Source organism: Megalopta genalis, chromosome 13, assembly GCF_051020955.1.
Source record: "Megalopta genalis isolate 19385.01 chromosome 13, iyMegGena1_principal, whole genome shotgun sequence".
Classification (NCBI taxonomy): domain Eukaryota; kingdom Metazoa; phylum Arthropoda; class Insecta; order Hymenoptera; family Halictidae; genus Megalopta; species Megalopta genalis.
In genome coordinates, this window is record NC_135025.1 from 9,725,533 (window position 1) to 9,752,031 (window position 26,499).

Here is a 26,499-nt window from a genome sequence, read left to right on the forward strand (position 1 = left end):
GTGCCAGTAATCGTCTTTTTAAAAATACGCTTCGAAAACAGTACAATGCCGCAACGTAAACCAAAACTTTCTGAAAAGTATCGGAAGTTGGTCTGCGCCAGTTTCGTAACGAGGTAGCTAAAGACAATCCTCAAATTATCACCCCAACAAGAGATTCGTTCACAGTTCACACAACTTCCCTAGCAAGAGAGTAGCACTTAGGGTGTAGGCAGAGAACAATGCCAGGTGTCGAAAAGGAAATTAATTGTGAGACGAGATTGAAAATAACAATTCTTGAGACGTCGATAAAAGATCTTGTCGCAGTATCATAGTTTCATAGTATAAACAATTTTTTCGGTTGCGATCGGATTGCAAACAAAATTAATTCAATTAAAAAGAAGTGAAATTAATACTTTTGCTGTATATTTCGATTACCAGCTAACGAATAGACTGCGGATTCTATGCATTTATGACCAAATTGAGCAGATATAATTTAAAACAGTGGACAAATTAATGTAAACTAAGAACGTTGTTGTATTAATTTCAACCTATTAAAATGATTAAAGGAAGAAAGTCGCTTGTGCTTGTCTTTCGTGTTTTGCATTCGATGCAGACAATTTTTATTTTGCAAACAGATCCGCGGTCTATCAATGAAAATGATTCTACATATTTTACAATGGCCGATCTTGGACAAATTTAATGTCGAAGAAAAGCTTCTTATTTTAAACTTCAAGAATCTGCAATGCTCTTACTGTGCAAGATGTTATTGTAAACACTGTTTGTTTATAAGCCGTTGTTACTTCGAAGTTACAAAGTGAATTATTATAAATATTATAAATATTATAAATATTATAGATATATATATTATAAATATTTATTGTAAATATTATAATAAAATTGTTTAAACTGGTAAATTTTTTTTAATCTGCATACATATATATATTTACCAGTTTAAACAATTTTATTATAATATATATATATGCAGATTAAAAAAAATTATTATATAATAATATTATTATGACAATATTCTTATCAATATTCTTATTATAATAATATTATTATGTGACAATATTCTTATCAATATTCTTATTATAATAATATTATTATGACAATATTCTTATCAATATTCTTATTATAATAATATTATTATGACAATATTCTTATCAATATTCTTATTATAATAATATTATTATGACAATATTCTTATCAATATTCTTATTATAATAATATTATTATTATATATGTATATATATGGATTTATAATTGTTGATTTTCCGTTGCATAAATTTTCGTATATTTAAAAAAAAATTCGACCCAGAGAGGGTTAAGTAATCATTTACTGAACAAGTCTGGTTCTGCATATCCTAAGCTAAACCAGGCGTTGAAATATATGTTTTCAATAGCAACAACATACATTTTAACGTTACGAATACATGCACTTATGAAATTAATATATGTACATATTAATGTTATGCTCGCGTTCATTCATTATACATGTAACAAGCGTTGGTCATTAGGAAAATATCTACTACAACAATTCCGTTTACTTTAACATTATATAAATTTCAAGAAACAATATTAACTTTGAGATAAGTGATTCTTATTTTTGCAATCTTTTCTACGCAAGTTTCCTAAACTTTTACTGTTAGATCATTCTTGCCAACATCACAGTCCCCGTACATTCGTAGATAACAGACTTGCCAACAAAAATTATACGCTACATTAGGTAATAGAAAAAGTTTGTGCTGATTTCACGTTTTGCAGCGGTCTGGCCGTTGTCATGCCCGTACCATTTTTCTGGCCGCCTCCTAATTTTTTTCCCCAAGGTTCGGTGCACGCCTGGCCGCTGCGGTTTTACGCATCTGGTAGGCGGACCCAAACGAGCCGGTATTTTTCCGCTCGCAAACCTGGACATTTTCCTGACGCTTTACGTTTTTCTGTTTGTCAAAGACAATACACGTACATATATGGATGCATGAATGTATCCCCCCCGAATGCGTCGACGAGGCACTTTTTCGTCAGCTCTTTGTTAGATAGCACCGTATGTACATACGGTATATCCGTGATTTTTCTTTTTTCGTCATGTTGTCGCGATTCGTTTATCTCTCTCGCCATGTACTACATTATTCATGCGGATTATCCCCGCATCAAAACCGCTTATTGGATCACCGTATTTGTACGAATAAATCGACCATAGATGACCGTACCGTCGAATGACATTTTTTTGTAAAGTATAATAAAATGCTTGCGAAGTATGAAAAATTAATATGGGAAAATATGAGAGTACAGTAAATTCTCTCCAATTGATGGATAATTGAACAATGTCTAAAGAGATGGACAATTTGGGGAGAGGATATACGATTATTCGAGCCTCGCGGTTCGTTTTTATAATTGCCGATCGTCGACGCTATGAAAACGAGCCGCGAGGTTCGAATAATCGTATCTCCTCTTTCCAAATTGTCCATTTTCGTTTACAGACTCGGGGACAATTGCAGAGAATTTTCTATTTATTTTCTATATTATAATTTATTATTATATTATTATTTATTTAATTTAATTTTATTGTATTATTTATTTTATTATATTATTATTATATTATTATATAATTTATATATTATTATTTATTAAAATATTGTTAACGTTCTCATTTTGTTTACGTCCAATTTCTATTACACGCTGCGTAAACCCAATTTACTTACGCTATCTTTTAAATTTCCTTTTAAATTTTTCAAATATTTCATTTTATCTAAAATCCCATGGATAAATATGAGATTTTCAAGCCCATTTACAGTTGTAAATTCTTTGACTGTAATTTGTCCTCCATACATTTTTGCGTCCGCCAATGCCAAAAATATTATATTTGCTTTCGTCAGAGAATAATACCATACTCCAAAAAGAATTATCCTTATTAATATATTGTTTAGCATATTTAATACGTGATTACTCTTTGAATTCTCTTCGCATTATCAAGAATTAATTTGAACAACAAATTAACTGAAATCAATTAGTGAATTTTACGGGATTAATTTGTACTTCTTTTTTATCCAATGTACATGCACAGTAAATAATACAACGGAAGTACACAGGTGCTACAAGGAAAGTGTTTGACCCAATTTTTTATCTTCGTGGGAAGAATTAAAATGAAGAATAAATAAAAGAAGATTACTTTTCTGATGCTCTGTTGTAGAACTGCAACGGTGGCTCCGTTTGTCCTATAAAATGACTCGTTGAATTATTTGGAATATATTGCCAGCGCATTGTCCCAAATAGATCCCAAGAGAAAAAGAATATTGCTGCACAATATATCGCGTGCGCAGTAAAGAATAGGGGCGACTTTTACAACTGGATCGTTATAGTCCTGTAATAAACCTGATTCGTGCCTTTAGTGGTGATTTTTAAAGCCAAGCCACTTACTAGTCATTCAAATGTTTTCTGAACGATGTTTACGTTAATATTTTTTTGCAGAAATATTGTATTTTGTATTCCACAAAAATACCGGACAATTGTGCTTATTGACTATGAGAATTGACTATAAGACAACGAAACATAATCGACAAGTGAACATCGCCTTTCTACATCTAAAGAAAATGAAAGATAATTGTTTTTAAACATTCGTGCAGGATCAACTCGAATGAACGAAAATTATACGAGTCATTTAACTCTTTCATCTTCATTTTTCTTGTAAACTACACGTTTTACAGAAAAATGTTTCTAACAAAAATTGGTGTTTGGTATAAGGAAGAGCGTACACGGTAATAATTCATTTCTTTCTATTTTCTATTTTTATTGCAATAAAAGGATCAGATAGTCTTGAGTTATTTAGTTATTGTTGCACATTATCGTGCAATATTGAATCACGTTATTCGAAAGCCTATTTAAATGCAGAATAAACAAATTATTAAAGTGCAAGAAATTAATATTTACCGAGTTTAACGTTTAGTTGATTTTTGATGAATAATTTACATTATTTCAATATTACTTAATAAATAATTTTTAGTGGATTAATAAGTAGAATATTAAGTAGTTGATTAATAAGTAGTTTAATCAATAATTTCTTGTAATTCCAAAGTCATCGATCGAGTGCAAAGGGATTAATACAACGTTCCCAATCGTTCCATTGAATTTAGTCACCTGCTTTCCTGACGCTTTGAATTCGGTATAAAATACAGACCACAAATGGCTAATTATCGTATCGAGTTGTGATTTTCTATCGAGAACATGTTGTTGCACTGTCATTTTACCTCCATTATTCACTATTTCCCAAAAGACAGTCCTTAAAACAACAGGAGGTCCAACACTGATTTAGTTATTTACATTGAAGCCTGGCATTTCTCCACTGTGATTCTACCAGATTTACTTTTAACGGGAACACCGCTGAAGTTTACCACGGGCTTAATTGGTGTTGGCGCAGTTTACCACAACGTAACCTTGTAAATGCACAGCAGAAATTGATTTTGTACTGTGAAATAATTACGAAGAACGATTTATAATTCAGAACGACGATTAAAAATTTAAATTACGCTCGAACGATCACTGGCGAACCTGATTATAAAAAATTTATTGTAAAAATACAACCGCGGAGAACGGCAATAGAATAAAGTTCAATTTAAACATTAGAGGAGTACCAGAAAACCATTTGCTTCGATTTTACATCATTCATTCTGCTCTATACTCTAGTTTTGCTACTGGGTTGGCAACTAAGTAATTGCCGATTTGTTCAATGAAATAAACAATTTTTTCTTACTTGGAATGAAGTTTAATCTGTAATTTATTTTCCATTCTGTTCGATGACCTTTTGCCATCTCTCTGACAACTTGAAAATTCCACGCTCGTAGAAAGTCTGATCCTTTTCGGCCAAAAACTGAGTTAAGTGAGATTTTACAGCGTCGTCATCATTAAAAGTTTTACCACGAAGGGAGTTGTCCAGGGATCGAAATAAGTGGTAATCCGATGGCGCGAGATCAGGACTATATGGTGGGTGTAACATCAATTCCCAAGCAATATCCATCAATTTTTGCCGAGTGGACAAAGACGTGTGCGGCCTAGCATTGTCCTGCTGGAAAATGGCACCTTTACGATTGACCAATTCTGGTCGCTTTTCCTTGACCGCTGCATTCAATTTGTCCAGTTGCTAACATTCACGGATAATAAAAAATAACATAATAATAATAATAATAATAATAATAATAATTTTATAATATAACATTTACGGATATCATAAAAATGGGAGTGAGAGACATCTATAACTGAAATCGGCAATTACTTAGTTGCCAACCCAATATTTAGAAACACTAATTATCGAATTATACGTACAGTGACTCGCATTAATATTCGAACACCTTTTACATCAGGATAAATTTTTAAAAAGTGGACGGAATGACTTGTACGTTTGCCAGATGTAACGTTGTTGTAGACTTACGATTTTATTGACTACAATGTTGTAAAAATGTCCGAGTTATAGTCCAAATTTAAAATAATCTCTAACAAGAGATTATCAGTGGCTGTGAATCGCACATTATTCATAAACTTTGAGCACAGACTACTGCTAACGTTAGCTCTATGCGGGCACTCTGAAACTTACAACGAGGATCACGAAACTTCTAATTACATATTTCCCAGTTCTAGACAGTACGGTCAACTGCTGTACATATAATTATCGTTTCAGGTTTTGCAAAGTTGTCCTAACCGTTTATTATATTAAATAATGCAAATCTGCTTAACTTTTTGTTTGTTGTTAATTAATTCATATACTCTTCATGGACATGAAGGAACTGCTAAATATTTATAGGACGATTTCTAGAATTATATATTTCCAAAACAATATATGTTTTCAAGATTATACTATATATTTTTTCATTTTACGTAAATTTAACGAAAGCACAGCTATTAGATCGAATGTGACCTAATTATTTTATTACAAAAGTGTTGTTATTACAAAAAGTTATTTTACAACCTATGTTCTAACTGGACCGACATAATAGCTTTGTTTTCGTTAAATTTACGCAATGATGTATTTTTGTATTAAAATTATAAATTTGCTGATCGATGTATCTTATAATAAAGAAATTTTCATGTTCAATTTCACTTTACTTTCAATTATTCATCTTCTAACAAAGAGAGGTCCCCAGGCGTGACGCTCACTTTTTGATGAGATTTCGCACAGTGATAGAGCTAGCGAAACCGAATCCAATGATACCCAGTTTTAGGGCAGACGGCTTATAGTTTTTGAGATATTTAATGTTGAAGTTGTTAATAACAGGATTACGATGCGAGGCAGCGTGCGGCAGAAGGTGGGGGCACACCGCTGTGTCACGTTCAAGTATAAGCCGGATCGTGTCTCCCACCTTTCCCAAGTTCCTAATATTTCTGTGCTGGTACCTGTACACAGTGGGATGGATCCCCGAAAACACGAACTAAATGAATAGTATTGTCATGTTTAAGTCTTTCATTATAAGTAAAACAGTTTTAGGGCTTTTTGTAGGTTGTAGAATCCGATTACGGTATTACTTTTTTGATGCGATGAAAAATTATGTTTCGCATATTTTATAGTATCTATATAAAAATAGATGTTCAGGTTATAATTATATCGTATAATGAATTCTTAGAATGGATTTTATTTATGTCATTTTACTACATAGAATGATATCATATTGAAGATCATTTTATTTCTCTCAAAAAACGCTGTTATACCATGGATAAAAAAGCGCAGAGTCCCATTTAAAAATAGTAATTTCACTTCAATATCTCCCCCATCATTACGCCTGTAGGAATACTGTTTATATCATCTAATGCTCCCCTTTATACCAAACAACTTTTGTAGGAACATATTTTTGATAACTTTAAGCCCTCGCGAAGTATATGGTTAAATAAATCGGTGCGGAGAGTGATCTGACGCGAAGGTGTTTGGTTTCACGCATTGGCTACAAATAAACCGTTGTAACTTCTGCAGTTGCAAACCGATGCAAAAAATTCTTCTTCAGATACCTTCTGTAGAGTCTACCGAGCACATTTCTGCAAGATTCATCGTGACGCAGCGTGAATTCCAGCTTGTAGTTTTAATCAAAGCAAAAACGATATTGAAAACATAAGGGTTTAAAGAAGGACAATTTCAAGGAGTTAAATTACGTTTAGCCTTTCATCGCTCCTGGGATTTATAGCTAAAAGTATGCTCTTTAATCTTTCACAGAAAGTAGATGTGATTGGATGAAACCTAAACAATATTTAATTAGGTAAAGGACAGCTACTGTGTAGACATTCTGGAATAGACGTTTTACCGCATCATCAAATTGCTTGAAACACAATTCGTGGCGACTTTTGGCAACTCGCAACATGCAAAATGTTAGTTCGTGGATATGAGAACCTATATCTAAAATTTGATACATTTCCAAAAAGTTTGAAAATTTGACTTTAGTTCGTGTTTCCGTAGATCCGTACCACTGTGCGATACCAGCACAGTACCAGAATTATTATGGGTTCAACTTTACAAGCCCTATTACTGTAGCAAATCTCATCAAAAAGTGAGCGTCACCCCTGGGGATCACTCCTTGTAAGTTTAACATTTTCATCTCATCGCATTCGCAGGTGAAATATGACTTATTCCAGGTGCAATTGTCCAAACATAAATTTACATCCAATATAGGGCTTTAGTCATATCAGATTTTGCTACCCGATAGCAACGGAGTTCGAAAATTCACTAAGAATGCAAGCTATAGATGTACAGATAGGGCAAAAAGATAGTCACTGTAACAAAGAGATCTTTATTTTCAATATTTCGAGAACATACCAAGTTCAACTTATGTTTTTCAAATGGAATATATTTTCGCTTCGGCATGATGAAAGTACAGAAAAAGATGCCTTCGACTCGCATCGGTTTATATGCATATGTAAATACATATATAAAACAGCTTATTATTTAATTGCATCTAATTACAAGACTGTGCGTTAAAATAAAACGAAAGATTTACATACATAGTTAGTTAATACAACATTGTATTTTTGGCAGCAAATGGAAGGCTATTTAGAAGCAATTTCGTACGAGAAAATACGATGAAAATAAAGAAAAACAAAAGTGCTGTTTAAGTTTCAACTCGTTTGATGTTGGAGGGATTTAAAAAATTGTAGCGATAGCTATCTAAACACAGCGTTCGCAGGGCAGTTGAATTGGAAAACTTAGAGCCATCGTAAAAAATTCACGAGGGCTAAAACTTCTCCACACAAACTTTGTAAAGTCCGACAATATTCGACACGGCTGCGACGTTCTGACATACTTTGCGAAGTATTGGCTGAATTCTGCCGTGATCCACACATTGGGACAAACTCAAGGCATCATGTACTTTATTGTACGTATCTTCCGAATAATTCTACAAACCGAAATCGGATGAAAATTCGAAGTTTGCATTTTAAACGTAATTTAAGATGTAAACGGATCTCGATTTTTAGGTTAATCTTCCGGAACTGTGACACATGAGCAGCCATTAACAAACTTTAATTATTAGTAACTTGAACATGAAGCCTCCATCGTGCAATTTCATCACTCCCAAATTTCGTCTTATTTTAGTATCATGCCTCGAAGTACTGCTGAACACTTTGTACAACAATTTTTGGTATCATATTATATTGTATAATAAAGTACACTAAATTATTAGATAGCGGAAACAACTTTTTCATAATTAGGCCTAACGATCTAAACTTTTTTTAACATATTAAAGGAATTAGTTTACTAGAATGTTAAAAACAAAAATAACTCTTGCTTGTAAGATGCGATGTCTGTTTTATCACCGGGGCGCCACTTATAGGGTCAAAGGGTGAAAATTAAGGGTTGTTGGCCTCGTAACCTTTGAAAAGAGAAATATAGATTATGTCAAGGTTATGTAAAATAACTCTTGCTTGTAAGATGCGATGTCTGTTTTATCACCGGGGCGCCACTTATAGGGTCAAAGGGTGAAAATTAAGGGTTGTTGGCCTCGTAACCTTTGAAAAGAGAAATATAGATACACTTCGAGCGGCAAAAGTATATCGTTGTAAATGGTACTAGCTACTGGAATCGAAGAGAAGATAGATTAATTAAACTCGATATATTAATACTAATGATCTCTATTTCGCGCGTATCTCATTTTCACGTGTACACGTGCAATTAATGTTCATGTGTTTTGGTCCGTGTCATCTTTAAAACACGTGTACACGTGTATATGCGGCCCCGCCCCCCGTCTCGCGACAACCGAGCTCGCCTCTCATTGGTCAATGATTTTCGTTAATAACTCGTAAACAAAGCCGCGGATTGCATTTTCGCTAAGGAAAAAGTTACTTCAAATGACCTCGGGAAACGCATTTCCGGATTGCGAGACATTTTTGGGACACCCTGTATAACAGTTTGAAACAGTTATTTTCGGAAACAAATCAAACCCTGCTTTCTAGTAAGTTGAGTTGGATCCTTACTTTGGTTTTTATTAAATAATGTATGAAAATTTGAATCATTCTCTTTGTATTTGAAAATTTTGAACTTATTAATATTTGCAGCTTAGCTATTTTAACTATTTTATACGAATCTCTTTGCATTAAACCTTAATCGACGTCGAAGCGTACAAAGAATGAAGATCCAGTGTGGTTTCGAGATAGTTTGTCAAGAATTACCAACAACAGTTACTAAACATGTGCGTTGTTTGTGCCGTTTTCCTTTTAATTGTGTTTTTAGAATTTATGGATACGACTGTACACATATTTCAGTAAATTACCAACCATAAGTTACAATAATTCGACAATAAAAACGGAAAAATAATCGCGTTTGTATTGCGGTTTTATTAATGAAATCAAACTTTCTAACCGAATATTTTGCAACAAAATTTTGTCACGAACGCCCTCGTTCCTACGAATCTGTTACGCACGGAGTGCTTCCTAATCTTCTCTTTGGCGACCCTTAACCTTCCCGAGAGTCATGCGTGAGTATAAAAGGGCTCTTCATTAAGGAAAACAGTCGCCTTTCTGAACTACTGCAACGGGTTACACAGTATTCTCCCGTGTCAAAAGGACTGGCGCGAGCTCAGCCTTCAAATTAAATAATCGAAATTCTTTATTATTCGGTTTTTTCATCGATGAAACTTTTATCATTGTATTTGTGTCATTTTCTCGTATTAGAATAGCACCAAACGCAATACAACTACGATCATAGTTACTGTTTCCTTTGATTTCAATGGTCTGAATCTGTATCACGGGGATCTGAACCACGAAGTCGGTTTTTACCACCAACAAATTCGGAGAAAGCGACTTTAACTCTGGAAAAACATGTAGCTGTTGCATTACGGCGAATATACCGCCTTAAACGTCGCTTCATGGATTTTTATTGAAAAATGATACAATAGTGATGCTTCAGACGCGTCGCATTCACTGAATATGACTGCATAAGACTTTTTTCTCTTTTCGAAGATCAAAAAGAGATAAAAGCAAAATCGTTGGCGGAGTTGAAAGACATTCCAAGAAATGCATCTCTGCAATCTTCCTGAAACTGGAAACTATGCTGGCGTAAGGGTATTGTATCGCATGCAAACTACATTGGAAGGAATAACATCAAACTTTAAGAATAAATTAACACGTTTTTAAAATAGACATAATTAAGCAATATAATTATTGTTCAACGGTATGGTGTCGGTATTAGTTTATTAATTAAAATACCATTATAATCTCAATGGTAGAGAACACGACTTTTACAGAAAAGAAAAACAAATATTTAAAAAACTAATTTTTAGACGACGAGTATAATATAATACAAAAATGTAATTCAACTCGCACGTGGTGTAAAACGATGATACCATATTTTGTTAATTTAGTGTACATTTTTCGTTTCTCGGGAAATGAGACTAAATATTGGAAAATTAAAAAATATTGGAAAACTTATGATATTTGGAATATCGTTGATAATATTTATAGAAAACGCAAAAAACTTGAACTCGATGTTTATTCCGTGTCCAATATATGCGTAACTTTAAAAACAAGGAAAGAAATAGACGCTAAATATAACCGATAAATTTATTTACTTAAAACCAAACTTTTATCAAATGAAACATTATGCTTTTGTTTCGAAGTGAAAATATTATTAGTACCCTCTTCTTACAACTTCAATTGATACGGTGAGCAGTGGTTTGACAATCAAAAACACGTGTCTCGATTGCATTACGTACGAAAGAATGTTTCACAAAATATTCGAAATAATGTAAACTATTGAGTTTATCTAAAATACGCGTGAATATTGGCGAACTACATATTACAAGACGTTTGAAGCGAGGATGGAAATATAAAAGAGAGTAGAACAGCTTAACAGGAGTGCAGCATTACTCCTACATAATATGTTGCTAAGCTATTCCTTTGATACAAAGATAAAATATTCACGTTCCATTAAATTAGCCTGAAAGTACCAACGAACTCTATTACGTTTAAGTGTTCCGCTTTATGGAATTACATTTCAGTCTAATGTACTTCTGATTTTAATATTGCTGTCGTAGCACACGTAGACCGTCCTAATACTATCCGACCGAAACTTAACATTATTTTACCACTGTAAACAATGTCACGAGAAATGTATCCAATATATTCCATTGAGTAACCTCCGTCACTAATGATCATTACACCGTTAGACCCTAAATTATCTTCACGCAACATGAAATTTTTCTGCATCAACTGCAAAACGTAGGAGCATAATGTTATTCTTTTCTTTGATAATTGTAATAACTGGACTGCGGATTTTGTGCTTCTATGACAAAAACGAGTATTTGTAACGTCAAAAACATTTAATAATGTCGGTATATTATTTTCGATCTACCGAAATTATTCAAGAAAGAATGCAACTTTTAAGTCACTTTTAAACTGAAAGAAAAGCAATCACGTGTGCTGTTATGCAGAACCTTATTCGCACAGAGACTTCCATTAATATTCGGACACTTTTTAAAAGGCAATAACTTTTTTAAAACTGAAATAAACGATTTGAATTTCTTTTTAGGTGACAAAGGGACTAGTATTACCAAGATTAAAAAAGAAATTTTTTTAATTTTTGTTACAGGCTCAGATAAAAAAGTTGCATTCTAAGCAATAGCAAAATTTAAGAAAAGCATTCTAGTTATGGTCTAACAGACTGATCGCTCTATCATCTAAAAAAAAAATGCAAGTCGTTTAGTCCAGTTCTAAAAAAGTTATTGCGTTTTGAAAAGTGTCCAAATATTAACGGGGGTCGATGGATGTAAAAGTTGAATTAGCGCGAAATTTTTATATATCAAAATTGCACTTCGGAAGAAAAAGAACAGGGGAATAGAATTCTGTAATCTCCGGATCGGATGGTATCTCGTCCGTGTCAGTAAGAATTGAATGGCATAGAGGGATGTGATAAGAATGCCATTCGAAAGAGACCCACAAAGTTCAGTTATAAAGGGGGGATACTATAGGCAGTTCTATACTTCTTATCTCCAATATGTACCCACACCTGTTGAATGGCGATAAAACTATAGAAAAGACGATTTTACAACTTCAATTATTCGTGGAATCTATTTTGAAAGCGAGAAAGTTTTCGACAAATATTTAAGTAGCTTCTGTTTTATCTACAAATTCCGGGTATTTGTTTCCTACGTGATTCATTCGTGAGATTACGATAATAACGCCAAGAGGTAAACTTATTGTTAGATTCCAATCCATTTTTCCTTTGACTATTTCCTTAAATGCGAATTCTAGCCAACGCCCGCAGAGCGATTCGTATCTGTTGAATAACAAGCAGTGCGGTTCGGGCGATGAGTTTTAATCAGTTTCCTAGGTAACAATTCGAATTCTAGTAGTTCTAAAATGGCGGTCCTGGTCTTAAGCTTAGGTGCATTCCATAAGCAGTACTTTGAATCTCAAATCGATAGTACATACAGTTAGACTATATATATGTGTATAAGAGCTCTATCAACTAAATGCGGCGGTACGTACTTTCAGAATGCAAACCAAGGCGCTTTCGGCAATTGAATAGTATGCGCGTGTAATTGTTAGACCAATCACTTTTTTTTTCTTTTTAAATAGTTCGAGTTTTCAAACAGTCCCGCAATATTTTAGCCATGTCACATGATATTTTAATACCTATACAAAAATAGCAAAGGTAACAATTTGATTTCGGACCAGAATTATGCAAAAATCGTTACGCTTGCGCTAAAAATATTCATACAAACGAAGGGAAGGAAAATAATTGCGTTCATAACGAAAGAAAATTTGACAGAATATGCATGTGTAATTAAAAAAATTATGCTACTTTCAAAATTTACATTTCTTACACTTTTTTAGTCATCCAAGTTTGAAAAATTGATAAGGAAGATCGATAAACAAATTTCAAAATATATATATATATATATCATTTCAGATAAACAAAATAGCTTTCAAAGTAGCCAATGCCACCAATTTTAACTTCTTTTGACACAAAAATTTCGTAAATATTATTGAACCAAGCATAAATAAACCTTGCAATTGTTATCTTAAAGGGCTCTTCTAGTATGAAGTGTGTGTTTTTAACTTTATTCAGGAATTTGTTGCAAAGAAACTATTATACCATTTACGATCAAATCGATTTGTACGTATTTTAACGACGTTTTCCAATTTTTTGGAAAAGAAGTTAAAATTAGTGGCACTGCATATTCTGAAACAATTATATCCCCGACTATATCGCCGTCAAGTTTCGTTCCTTTGCAATCAAACTTTCAGAGAATATTCTCGAAACGTTCTACCTTCGCAAAGAATCAAAACCTAAAAATTAATTTTTTGAAGATTTCTGATCCAGCAGAACCCCATAAAGTAACCGCTACTTGTATTGTTATGAAGGGTAACACGTTTTTCCAGAGTTCAGAAAGTAGTTGAGAGGTCGGTGCTTACCTTTCGAAGCATTTGTCGTTGGGTCACGGATTCGAGAGGGTCTTCTTGGTGTAAAGTACGCGCTTTAATGGGTCGTATCAGTCGACTTGGGGACACGTCACTATCTGCTGTCAGCTGAGGAGTCGTTTATCGAACCGAAGGCGTCGAGAATATTTCTGGAAGGTTTATAGTTCTAACGTCTCTCAATAATACCACATTATCAACAACCGTTTTGCCATTGCGTTGGTTCCTTTCTACGAATCACCTTTTTATGAAAAGCAATAATATTGAATAGCGGTAACAACAGCGAAAGCCAATTGTCACAAGATATGCGACGGTAAAAACAAAAACTGTTCGAAATGATTGTCTTATTCACAACTTGAAACAGTGACTTCAAACGTACGGAAAACTTCGTTGTCCCTTGGATTTCATATTTCTTCGTGTCATGCAAAGGAAACTCATTGCAAGCTTTTTATTATACTCGTATTATATGAATGCCGTGTTCAGATTATATTACTTGTATTTAGATTACATTCATATTATAATTCATGTAAATATCTTGGTAGATCATATTATTCGTAAATAAATACAGATGAAGAGTTAAAAAATTTTACAATTTTGCAAATATATAGATAGATATAAAAGATTCTTATTCTCATTGGTCAGCGTTTCTCGTTAATAACTCGTAAACGAAGCTGCGGATTTCATTTACGCTAAGGAAAAAATTATTTCCCGGTTTTGAGTGACTTTTGGGACACCATGCATATACAAATCGGGGACGAATCAGGTAATTGCAAGTTAATAGGAGATAGAATACTATAACTACTAATGTTAGATTTTTCGAAATCAATTGGACATCCGTGAAATCTCCTTTATTAGTGTTTTGACTATCAAAAAGTGTTTAGTAATTTATTATTAAATTTATTCATTTCAACAATTTGGAAATAACGATTTCGATTATTACGATATCTTAAATTAAATTAAATTAAATTAAATTAAATTAAATTTAATTTAATTTAATTAAATTTCTCAACAAATTGTCACTGGAGTTGAGAAATAGATTCTATTCAGTAATGCAAATAGAAAAACAATAGTTATCATCGGGAAAGCTGGTTTCTAACGGTGTCTAAAAGGCATTACTTACAAGTACCTACCCCGAATACATCAAAATTACAATACCAGCATAATGAGCAATTTTCCAAATTGGACATAGAAATGCAATTGGATGTTTCAAGAAGCAAAGGTAAAGGCTTTTGTTATCTCGTGCTTCTTCGCTGTCCCAATCTTATTCGTCTCAGTTTATTCTGCTGGTGCCTCTACTCCCTGTGGTAAGGTAAATAGATCTTCGTGCCTCAAGAGTCAGGCCGACTTCTTAGGGTACAAAGATACAAAGAAACTATGCGAACGGAATACAAAGAAATACATTTTTATTCTTTATCGATAGCGACAGAACAGCTGAGAGTTGAGTTCATTCCACTCGTAACCTTTATAACAGTTACTTCGTGGTTTTTGCTATTTACATCAATTTTCATATTTTATGTTTCCTTTTGTTTGTTTTTAGTCGACGTTAAGCTAACAATGTAGTAATTAAGAACAATGCGAAATATACTTGACGCATCGATTAGAAAAATATTATATTTGTTTTTCAGTGTTCGAACATTCAAAATGAATGTAAATAAGCTGCTAGACAATGACAAAACTACTCTGTTATAATTTTGCTATTACTTAGAATGACAAAACGAAATAAATGATTCTCGTTTTTTAACTTTTTATCTGAGCCTACATTTGATAAGCCTATAATTAAAAATATGTAGATCTTGGTAAATTATATGCATGCTGGAAATTTCATCGAAATCGGTTAACGCAAAGTCAAGTTACAAAAATTAGAAGACTGTAAAAACTGCAAATTTTCTGCGAAATTTTTGAATACGTTTCACAAGCATTTTAACCTAAATCGTAGGAGAAATATTTTTGTTGTAGAATGTAAAATTGCCATTTTCTTGTGAGGTCTAATATACACGTTTTAATATATACGTCGTCCACAGCTGAGAGATTAAAAAAATGGACGTGACCTTAAAATCTTTAAAATTTTTCCGTAGAAAACTGAATACTGTCACATTACGGCCCCCTTCAAACCATACAACTTTTGTTAATAGAACTTTTTGTATCTCAAAAAATAACTCAGATATTCTTCTAGGCGATCAAAGTTATTGCCCCAAGCTGTATATTAATCACGTCTAACGAGGGAAGGTTGTCAGGGTTGATGTTCACTTTTTGACGAGATATGTTCTGTTAACGCTAGATTTACGAAACCCGTCAAAATGACGGGTCACTAATTTTTTAATTTACGATTATTCATATCGTAAAGATTCGTGCATGAGTTATTTATTCAATTTATATTTACGGCAAATATTATACTAACACTTGTTAAAAATCAGAATAAATGTCTTATTGTTACTTTTATAAACTAATATAAAACAGTTATTTTTTGTGCTCCGTAAATCTAGCGTTAAAGTTGCTAATAAAAGACTAGAAAGACGCCCTGGATTACGTAGCGTGGCACCCGCGGCAGAAAGTGGGGGGTGCCCTGCACGTTCACAATAAGGCGAGCTACCTGATCGCGACCTGCGAGGCACCTCCCACTTCCTGCCGCGCGGTGCCTGGCTGCGTAATCCAGTGCGCCTTTCTGGCCTGTTATTAGCAACTTTAACATTACATATCTCAAAAACTATAAGTCGTTTACCCCCAAAAACGGGTATCATTGGATTCAGCATTGCAAACTCTACCACTGTACCAAATCTCGTCAAAAAGTGAGCGTCAACCCTGGCGACCTCCCTTTGTAAATTATACATACTGTCGAAAAATTACGAATGATATTTGATGTTTAAGGTACTCTCAAGAGAAGGACTCTACAAGACGGGAGTCGTGTGAACACGCGGGCCATGCCCTTGGTCATCCCCCGCAGGTCAACAACCAGGCTGATATTTGTTAAGGTAATTTCAAGATTATTATTAAGATAATTTAAACAAAACCGTGTTTAAAATTTTGTGGTTTACCTACGTACATACATTGAATAGTATGTACGATAAAATGGACCGTTTATTTTGAAAGTGGTGCAAGTCCACTTTCTTTCGTTTCGAGAAAATCGAATGTCAGCAGATCTGACAATTAAAAAATATAGGTTAATTATGTGAAGTCTGGGAATGTTTGTACTAATTTATCAATATATAATTTGATTATATAAATTTCTTTTAGGCGAATTTAACTAAAATAATATACAATTTTCAGGCTGCAAATGGACTTACACCACTTTCATAATTAGTCGATTGTAAATATCATTTAATTTCAATTTTGAAATAACAAATATCACTTAAAATATATCTTATATTAATCCAATTTTGTTTATAAATAATAACGAGAAATACAATAGGATTAGCATTTTTTATTTTGAACGTTAATTATATTTATATATTGTTAAACTTAACACAAGATATTGGTATTATTAATTATTTATGCTCTTCATGTGGCAGTGTTTTGAAATATTCATGATGCACAGGAGGTATACAAGGTAATAGCTGCTGCATATCCTTATATTTTTCGTATGTAATAGGCTTGGCATCGTGATGGAAATTGGACTTACATCACTTTCATAATCAATGGTTACGCAATTTCTTTTACCGGCCAATTTTAAATTGAACAAAGCATTGGCATTTTTTAAGATATTAAATACTAACTAGTTATGAACAAAAAGTTTACACTAAATTAAGCATAAATTACGTCATATCTCATTTTTTTAAAAAAAGGACTTACACCACTTTCAAAATAAACGGTCCAAATGATAAAAGTGCGATGAAATTAGCAAGAATACATTAACATAAAAAAAAACATTAACACTCGATATACGGAGCACTAGCAGCAGCTATTTTACATATGTTAATTCATAAAAATAACAGGCATGTATTTATTCAGACTTTCAGCAATTTTAATTATAATACACAACATGTAATGAAATAAAAGTGAATAAATTGCACATAAATGTATCTCTGTAACTTCGATCATCGTAAATTAAACAATTTGGTACGCATCAAACTGACTATTATAGAACTGTTATAAACGAATGTTAATATTGAAAATTGTATGGAATGTAGCTTTCGCGAGTGCTAGTGCCGACAGAAAAAGCTGGACGCCTTCGAGAAAATAAAAATAAAGAAAAAAATGTAAAGAAATAAAAGAAATAGAAACGTAGAGACAAAGTACAAATAACCGCGTATGTATATATATTTAACAAAACTAAGGATGAAATTAATACATACATACGTACTAGATTTACGTTCAATAGTTTACGCGCCCACTCGCTTGTTTCGCCTGATTGCAATCATGGCCAACGCCCAGTGAACAATCGCTCTTCATTTGTTTCAAGGAGCGTGCGACATCGGTCCTATAATTAATCGATATCTCGATCGAGTATGTTGGTCGACTGTAGTAAAAATGAATTATAATTTCCATTTTCTGCTTGGATTACAGTTTTATCAGAACCAGTTTCAGAAATAATACAAAAGGAAATAATAATATAAATGATTGAAATTGAATGGATCTTTTGTTGGAACATTGCAATATTTGAGCATGTTTTGTTAAAAGGGTATTCTGGTGTGACGAATATTGACGTGATATAAAAAAACATACATATTGCATTCAATTTAAAAAATCGAAGATCGCCTTAATCCCTAGAAAACTGATGCAGATAAAAAAGTATTAGAGGCACCGTTATATTGCTCGCAAAAAGCAGTATAACTTTTTCCTCTTTCACCTTCTTCCATTGTTTACTGTTCGCAAGAAAGAAAAAACGCGGACTGCTGTCGGCGTGAACACCTTGTATATCATCGACACGTCATTTCAATTTCGAAGCAAGCGTGACGCTGCTACCTTTCAATTACGTTCAAAATTCCAGCGACGATAGCCAATTTCGTCTGACTAGGAATGAATGTTTGAAAACGAATAAGAAATGAAATGAAGGGTGCGGACGTGGCGGATTGGAAATTCGAATCAAACGAGCTTAATCGGACATTTGCTGCACTCGTTTCTGGGCCGAACGGCTGCCGTTAACGATGAAATCTGCTGTAAGATTGGTTCTCAACTTCCGTAATGTTTCTGAAATGAAAGAAGTTCGGCTGGTGGTCGGACAAACCAGCTCGGCTCGCAAATTTTCGTACCATCGACCACATTATTTCGCCGCAAACGGATGCCCGACCATTAGAATAACTAAGCTATCTCTGTTGCGGCTAGCCGCGCCGTGTTATTTTTAAACTCTCTTCCCGGGGATTATTTAAACGCGAAATTAGCCTGTCACGTGGCACGTTCGATCGAAAACCGCCATTCGGCAAATTAATTCTCGAGCACCGTCCTAAATGAGGGACCAAGCCGATCTTCAACGACGACGTAGATTATATGAGCTTAGATCGAGAACATTCGATCGGGTAAAATCCAATTCCGTTCTGCACACGAACACGAAAGTCGATTTGCCGCACAATTCTCGGCTTTTGAAAAATGCAGTTTCGAAGGAGAGGTGAAATTTGCAATTTTATGAATTTTTTCCCGCATTAGCATGTCGGCTGGAATTGTGTGCTCAGAGTTGAAGATTAATTTGTATGCTAATCTAGCGTGTCTTAATTTTTTTTTTAAATTTTATTAAAAATTGCAAAACTTACGTTGCAAAACAGAACGTCGAGGAAGCAATCGATGCGATGCGCTTAACTTTTCAAATGTAACTTTCATTAAATAGAGTACTTTAAATTGTACGACATCTCCGAGGTTGCCGGCGGTCAAAGTGTTAACCGTAACAGCTGTACGAATTAATTATTCTTAAGTAGTATGATTCTGTAGACTGTTCCAAATGCAACGGCATACTGTTCGATAACTTAGACTGTGGACGTTCATGCGAATGCATATTTTCATAGAAAGCTGTAAAACAATGGAACCTGAACAGAAATATGTTTCGTAATTAGAGGATTCTAAAAACGCGCCTTTGTCATTTTCTATTTTATGCATGATGCGTACGCTTCGCATATTTATGTTTAACGAATGCAATGACATAGCACACACGAAAAGTGTTTCAAAAAATAAAATCTTACGGAATTGAATGTTTGCCTCGTTTAAACACCACGGAATTGGATTTTACCGGATCAAACGTTTCCGATTTAAGCTCGTATAATCCACGCCAGGGCTCGGAATTATCGAGCACGCAACACGATGATCGCGAGGGCTACGCCTCCCGACTCCAGTCTCACTCCCCGATGATCGGCTAAATCAGGCATGGACAAGTCATTTGAGCTGCGAGCCACAAGCTCCACTACTACTACGGTAAGTGTGGGTGCATCACTGCGGATGGACCTAATACTGCGGTATTTTATAAAAGTAATAAAATCTAACATTTTCAAATCGTTAACAATACATTAACAATCTCACTTCGGACATTAACGCTATTATTACTACGCTGCGGATTTTATGCATTTGCGATTAAAGTTAATAGGCTAAAGTGCAGAACAGTAAAAACATTGAAAGTAATTAAAAGTACGGCTGTATTATTTTCAATTTATTATGATTATCTCGAAAAGCAAGAAATGTCTGTGCAACTCATGTATCTTGCAATGAATGCAAACAATTTTATTACCCTTATTACCCTAACTTGCACGATGATTTTCACAAGAATAACCAAATACAAGGGTTATTGCAGACTTCAAATAAAAAGTACAAAAAGATGTGCTAATTTATTTCCAGATAAACCTCCCATAGTTTTTTATTATTAGCTAGCATATAAAATAACAAAAACAGAGAAACTTAAATTTTTGCTACAAAATAAAAATTTGAAATACGATGTTGCAGTCATTCGTGACCTCGGCAGACAAGTTTAGGGTTGACACGTTCGTGTACGTTTTAAAATGCTTCGAATGTTCATAGAGAAATCTTTGCGAAACCGTTCGGGTGAATCTGATTGACCAATTTTTTTCACGATGCCCATCTCGTGGAACGGGAGAACGAACGAAAAGCGAAAATTACGCACGCTGATTGGTCAATTATTTCCTAAAGGCAGAACACGTTGATTGCTCCAGGATGAATTAAACTTAAAGCAGTTCGACCTAATTAAAGGACTGAATCCGAGAACTGGCTTTACCAATCGCTGAAAGTTTCTCGCAGGAGCCGTGATTTATGACAGTATTTCTGCCGGGCGGGGGATGCATAGTTCACGGAAGCCGATGCATGTGTTAAGGGAAACTAATACATTGTTACTGCAAATAATCTTGCAAATTGCGTTTAAAGCTTTAGGAGGGGATCTGAACGTTTTTTTACTAATATATATATATAATAAACTTACTTATCTGACAATTACTGCTAAGAATATATATTCTGCTATATATATATCTGCTATATACTGCTATATATATTCTTAGCAGTAATTGTCAGATAAGTAAGTTTATTTAATATTGTAATTTCAAACGATCTATTACGCATAAAACTACTGTGTAACCTGAATAATACGCATGCATTAATTTCTACTTTATATTAAAAATGCGGTCGATCTCTCCCGTAATTCTGCTATAGATCGGCCATACTAATCCGGGAGAGTGCGACCACGTTAATTGTTCCCTCCTTCAATGGAATTTTTATTCTTCTTCTATCCGGTTTTCTTCAAAGCGAATTTGCATTCTTTTCAAGTTGGAGATAGCTTAATATCCAAAGAATTCCGTTTGGCTTAGCGAGACAATACCGTATTCCTTCAACGAAGGAAACGCACTTAATAAAAAGTCCCGTCTGCTAGGTTCGCAATTTCACAAACAATTGCGACTGTCATGGTCAGAAGACGCGGTAGGCAACTCGCGAACATCGGAAATGGTTCAGAGAACGTTAAGACACAGAAGAACAATGGAGCTATAAAGAAACATAGGAATGTTTCCATTAAAAGGGGGAAGAATGTAAAGAAACGTAGGAAACAAAGGAAAGTGACACGTCATTAGAAGAATGGGACCAAAACGAATGCGTGAGATGCAGAGAGGACTATTTCGAAGCTGCGAAAAGTGACGACTGGTTTAAATGTGTGAGGTGTAGTCGTTGCTATCGCGAGGGATGCTCCGAATATGAGAATTTTTGTGATTCATGTGGAGAGCTGAAGAAAAAATAACATAAGAATTACTTTCATTATTTATGATACTTTTTACAAGGTTATTTTTCGAGTTACAGTATTTTTGTTTTTGTTTGAAAACGGTAGCATATATATATTAATTTGACGCAAAATAGTGTTTATATATGAGCCGTTTATTTTGCAAGTGGCATAAGTCACGTTACCGTAATGGAAAGTGGTGATTTTTTAATGTTTATACGAAATTATTTATACTGAGAAAAATATCAGTATCCTGAGATAACAAATACAAGTAAATCTTCTCGAAAGTTAGCATCCATATTTTTGAACGTGTTAAAACGCAAACCCTTAAATATATCGACTTAAAAACAAAGCGACTTATGCCACTTTCAAAATAAACGGCTCATATATATATATATATATAAGTTACTTAGGACATTGCTATAATTTGATTGATGCAATAAAATTCTGGAAAACCTCTTTTTGCTCAAAAAGAGGTCGAACTCTCACCCCCGGTATATCACATTATTCCGCACACTTCATTCTTCGAGTAATATATTCCACGAACGCTGTTCTTTTGTTCTCCGCTTGGACTCCGATAAGGGATATGTTGAATTCACCGACAAAGCTTTCATTGATATTAGATTGATTGACAAGAGTTCATCGAAAGCAAGTTTGATTGACACCTGCGTTAGTTGTCGGCGATATTGCAAGTGTATTGACTCGCTTGACTGTGCACCAAAAATCGACAGTTTTTGTACACTTTTTTTTATTTTCATACCAAAGAGTTTATCTACAAGCCGTTTGCGGAGTTGCTAGTCAGCATTTCTCGCGTAAATTACGAGTTTTATGAAATAAATAAAAGAAAGAAAAATTGTATCAATTTTTGTAATTAACACGATAATGTGGGTAAATTCGTTATTTAATACCAGAGTGCTCCGTTTATAGAAAAATCGGGTACTGAGCTTTGCGGAATAACCGGATATCGATTTTTATTATAATATTTTGCAACAGAGTTATTGAAACACCCCGTATAATGTCGAGTTAGTCGAGATGTTCCTTTAAAACTTCGTTATAGAAGTCCGCTTCTGAAAGTTGCGGTACAAGAAGGAGAAAGTAAAAGTAATACATTACAAGCTGCGTTCTCTGGAACTATGGCAGATGGTCTTATTTCATTTTCATTTATCTAATTTAATAAGACAGACTCTAAACTGCGAGAAATCGATAAACTGCGGATTTTATGTATTTATGGCACACATATGCATATGAATAACTGGAATACAGAGCAGCGAAGACTTCTGAGGAATTCTACAAAATTGTTACATTAATATCAAGATTTATAAAAGCAATTTGAAGAAGGAACAAATTCCTATTTGACTTCCGTCGTTTGTAATTGACGCAGATAATTTTTATTCTGCACGAGAAACCATAGTTTGGTAATCAATCTCTCCGAAGTCACTGCAAAAAAGTACCATTAAGACTTCTGCCTCTACTTTCAAGGAAACGGAAATTACTTCAATCATTTTCTTCGCGTGCAATTGAGTAACGACAATGAAAAATTGAGTTCCATATCAATTAAATTTAGAATGAGGTGTCTATATAGATGCAGGGTGTTCATGCTAACGGTCACGTTGATTTTTCAAGCATTTACAGTAATCTGGCAAAAGAATATCTGCAATAAAGGTCAATCGATACTTCGAGGAAAACAAAGTGCAATAATAAAAATTCCGAAAAATTTGTTCATTCGATAAAAAGCTCATATCCCTTACCGTTTTTAAATACCACTATGTATTTTTTACTTCATTGTGTGATAGCTGACGAAAAAACGAATTCAACGAGCCACGTGAACTCGATGCATCTTGCAATTCAGTTTTCTCGAGAACAAAGGCCTAAATGAAAAAATGTTGCTCTTTTTCGCCGACTTATTTTTGCATGTAGAATCACTACCCGGCCGATTGTACCACACTTTTGGGTGTGATGGTCGCGACATATGATTTTTACGTCGTTTTTAACATCGTTTTTTCGTAAAGGCTTGACTTGCGGTTCCTTTGAGACTATTGTTCCTCCTGTCGAATACTATATGAAACAGGAATAAAAACTTTGACCTCGATTTTCAAGATCAAGGTCAATTTTGCACCGATCCAGAAGTGTAGAAATCCGCTATGAAAGCGGAAAAGCGTGAAAAGCCCGAAAGCCTGAAAAGCCTGAAAAGGGAAAGGCGAGCGTGGTGTAGCGGAGTATTGTTCAATATGATAGATAGAGCTGTAAAGCATAGTGTTGCGCAAATAAACAAAAAGTTGTGAATTGCGAAGAAAACTCTGGGAAAGAAACATTGAAGAAATTATTCGTCTAGGATGAGACAAATTATATTGCATAACTTTCAAAAATAATCGGACGTTGTCTATGAATATATGGATCTAAATTTCCTCTGATTTTTATTTTTTATAATATGTTATTATTGTATATGGTATAAGTCCATTTGACGCTAAAAAGTCCTTTATTTTCTTTAACAATTTTAATAATTATTGTCTAACAGATTTATAATATTAAAAACATACTCGATATGTGAACAAATGGACTTCATATCGCTTTCAAAAATAACGTTTTCAACTAACATTCAATGGAATACAAAACTACTAAAAAGTAAAACTAGGAACAACATCGAGAAATTAAGTACTGTAACGAGATATAGATCAGCAACTGAATTCCAAATTGCATGCTATAATGTCCGAGAATAAAGTTGGGCAACCGTGAGTAAACGCGAAGCAGTGATAAAACAATCTAAGTGTTACATTGCATGTCGATTCTCTCGAAGATAAACTTGATACAGATGTTCTTAATTCTCCGATGTACTGATCAAAAACTGTGAAGAATGCTGATTATTGTTTTTCTTTCTGTTTAATTTTCTCACGATTCCATAGCAGGATGTCTCAAAATTATTGTACAAGCGGGAAATGAGGAGTTTCTGAGGTCATTTGAAGCAACTTTTTCCTTAGCGAAAATGCAGTTCGAGGCTTTGTTTACGAGTTATTAACGAAAAACAGTGACCAATGGGAGGCGAGCTCGGTAGTGGAGCAAGCAATAGACACCGACTTCGATCGTGCCGCTAAGTTTAATTTTTTTGTTTCGTGAAAATATGTAGAAATAAACCTTGTCAATTTAATTGCACAAAGTATAATAATTTCTTTGTAAAAAAATTCCGTAACAATGATAAAAATTCACGCACTTCGCAGTGGAATACTCCCATAATGAAACTTGTATATGTTTATTGTAGACCGATATGTCACGATTGATAATGAAATGAAATAGTACCAAATAGTTCACGTGTATGTATTGTATCGTTAACTAATGACATCAATTATTATAACAGCTTCCATAATTAATTCCACTTGTATCAGTATTTAATTAGAATGTTGCGAGGAGTTTCATAGTCGATAATTGGTATGACATTTAAATATCATTCGAGTTATAGAACAATAATAATTGAAATGTCATTTTGTATTACACACACGCAGTTGCAGTTCAACAAAAATCAGAATAGATTATTATCAATTGAAACGAGATCTATATATAAGGTACTTTAGTATGCCTTTATTAAACTTCGAAATAAAGACGTTCGAAGCTTCAAGAATAATACAAAAATAAATTTTCATTTATAATTTCTTATAAAAACACAAAATTAGTGTTTTGTACCAAACAAGAAATTCTCGCCTTACACGATTTAGGAATAATTACTTGTACAGGAATATTTTATTAAGATATCCAGCGTGTGTGAATTATTGAATGAATATTATTGATTAAACAGTTTGTTAAGTCATTGAACTTAGAGCTTCCGGGATATTATCGTAACAAAATGAATGTATTATCATTCGGCGAGCTTCGGTTTTCACATATATTTTAGGTAACGTTCAGGTCGTAATTCTTATTCCATTATTCATTTATTCGTTACAAGAGTATAATTTCTTAATCAATTATTCATTATTCATGCATTTATTCGTATCATGAATCGACTTCATCCTGTAGCTTTAACGTTCGATGGTTTTTTTTATAGAAAGAGATAAATAACGCAGTATAGTTGGAAATAATGCATTATTGTAAATAATTATATATTATATTATTATTATAAATATTATATTATTATAAATTATTGTAATGCATTAATTATAAATATAATGAATCAAAGATAGTACATATATTCAAGTTATTAATTATTTCCGAATTAACAAACACAATAATGTATTTATTAGTTTCTTCTATGTTATTTCAAATAATTTGTATTTAACTCTATAGAAAACTTGCTATATCCTGTAAAAGAAAACTGAACCTTAAGGGGGCGAATGGAAACAAAGGAAAACTATCTGTCTTCAGAAAAGAATCAAAGGTTCTTGAAAGGAAGACGGTGACTGCGCTGAAACTTCCTTTTACGGCTAATGTTCTTCGTATCCTCAAAATGATTGATTAGGTGTTCAAAACGTCAATTTCAAGAAAACGCACATTTGTCATATGTAGAAGATACGAACGATAAGGATGTTGTT

The 26,499-nt window shown here is 33.7% G+C and overlaps 1 protein-coding gene across 2 annotated transcripts in view; it reads left to right on the forward strand.

Annotated features, from left to right (window-relative positions):
* Positions 1-26,499, forward strand: part of LOC117224852 (metabotropic glutamate receptor 8) — a 204,821-nt gene that overhangs the window by 52,570 nt on the left and 125,752 nt on the right. For both annotated transcript variants that reach the window (XM_076526123.1, XM_033478029.2), the window contains exon 2: positions 16,723-16,826. The gene's annotated coding sequence lies outside the window, so the exon portion shown is untranslated. The remainder of the gene's footprint in view (positions 1-16,722; positions 16,827-26,499) is intronic.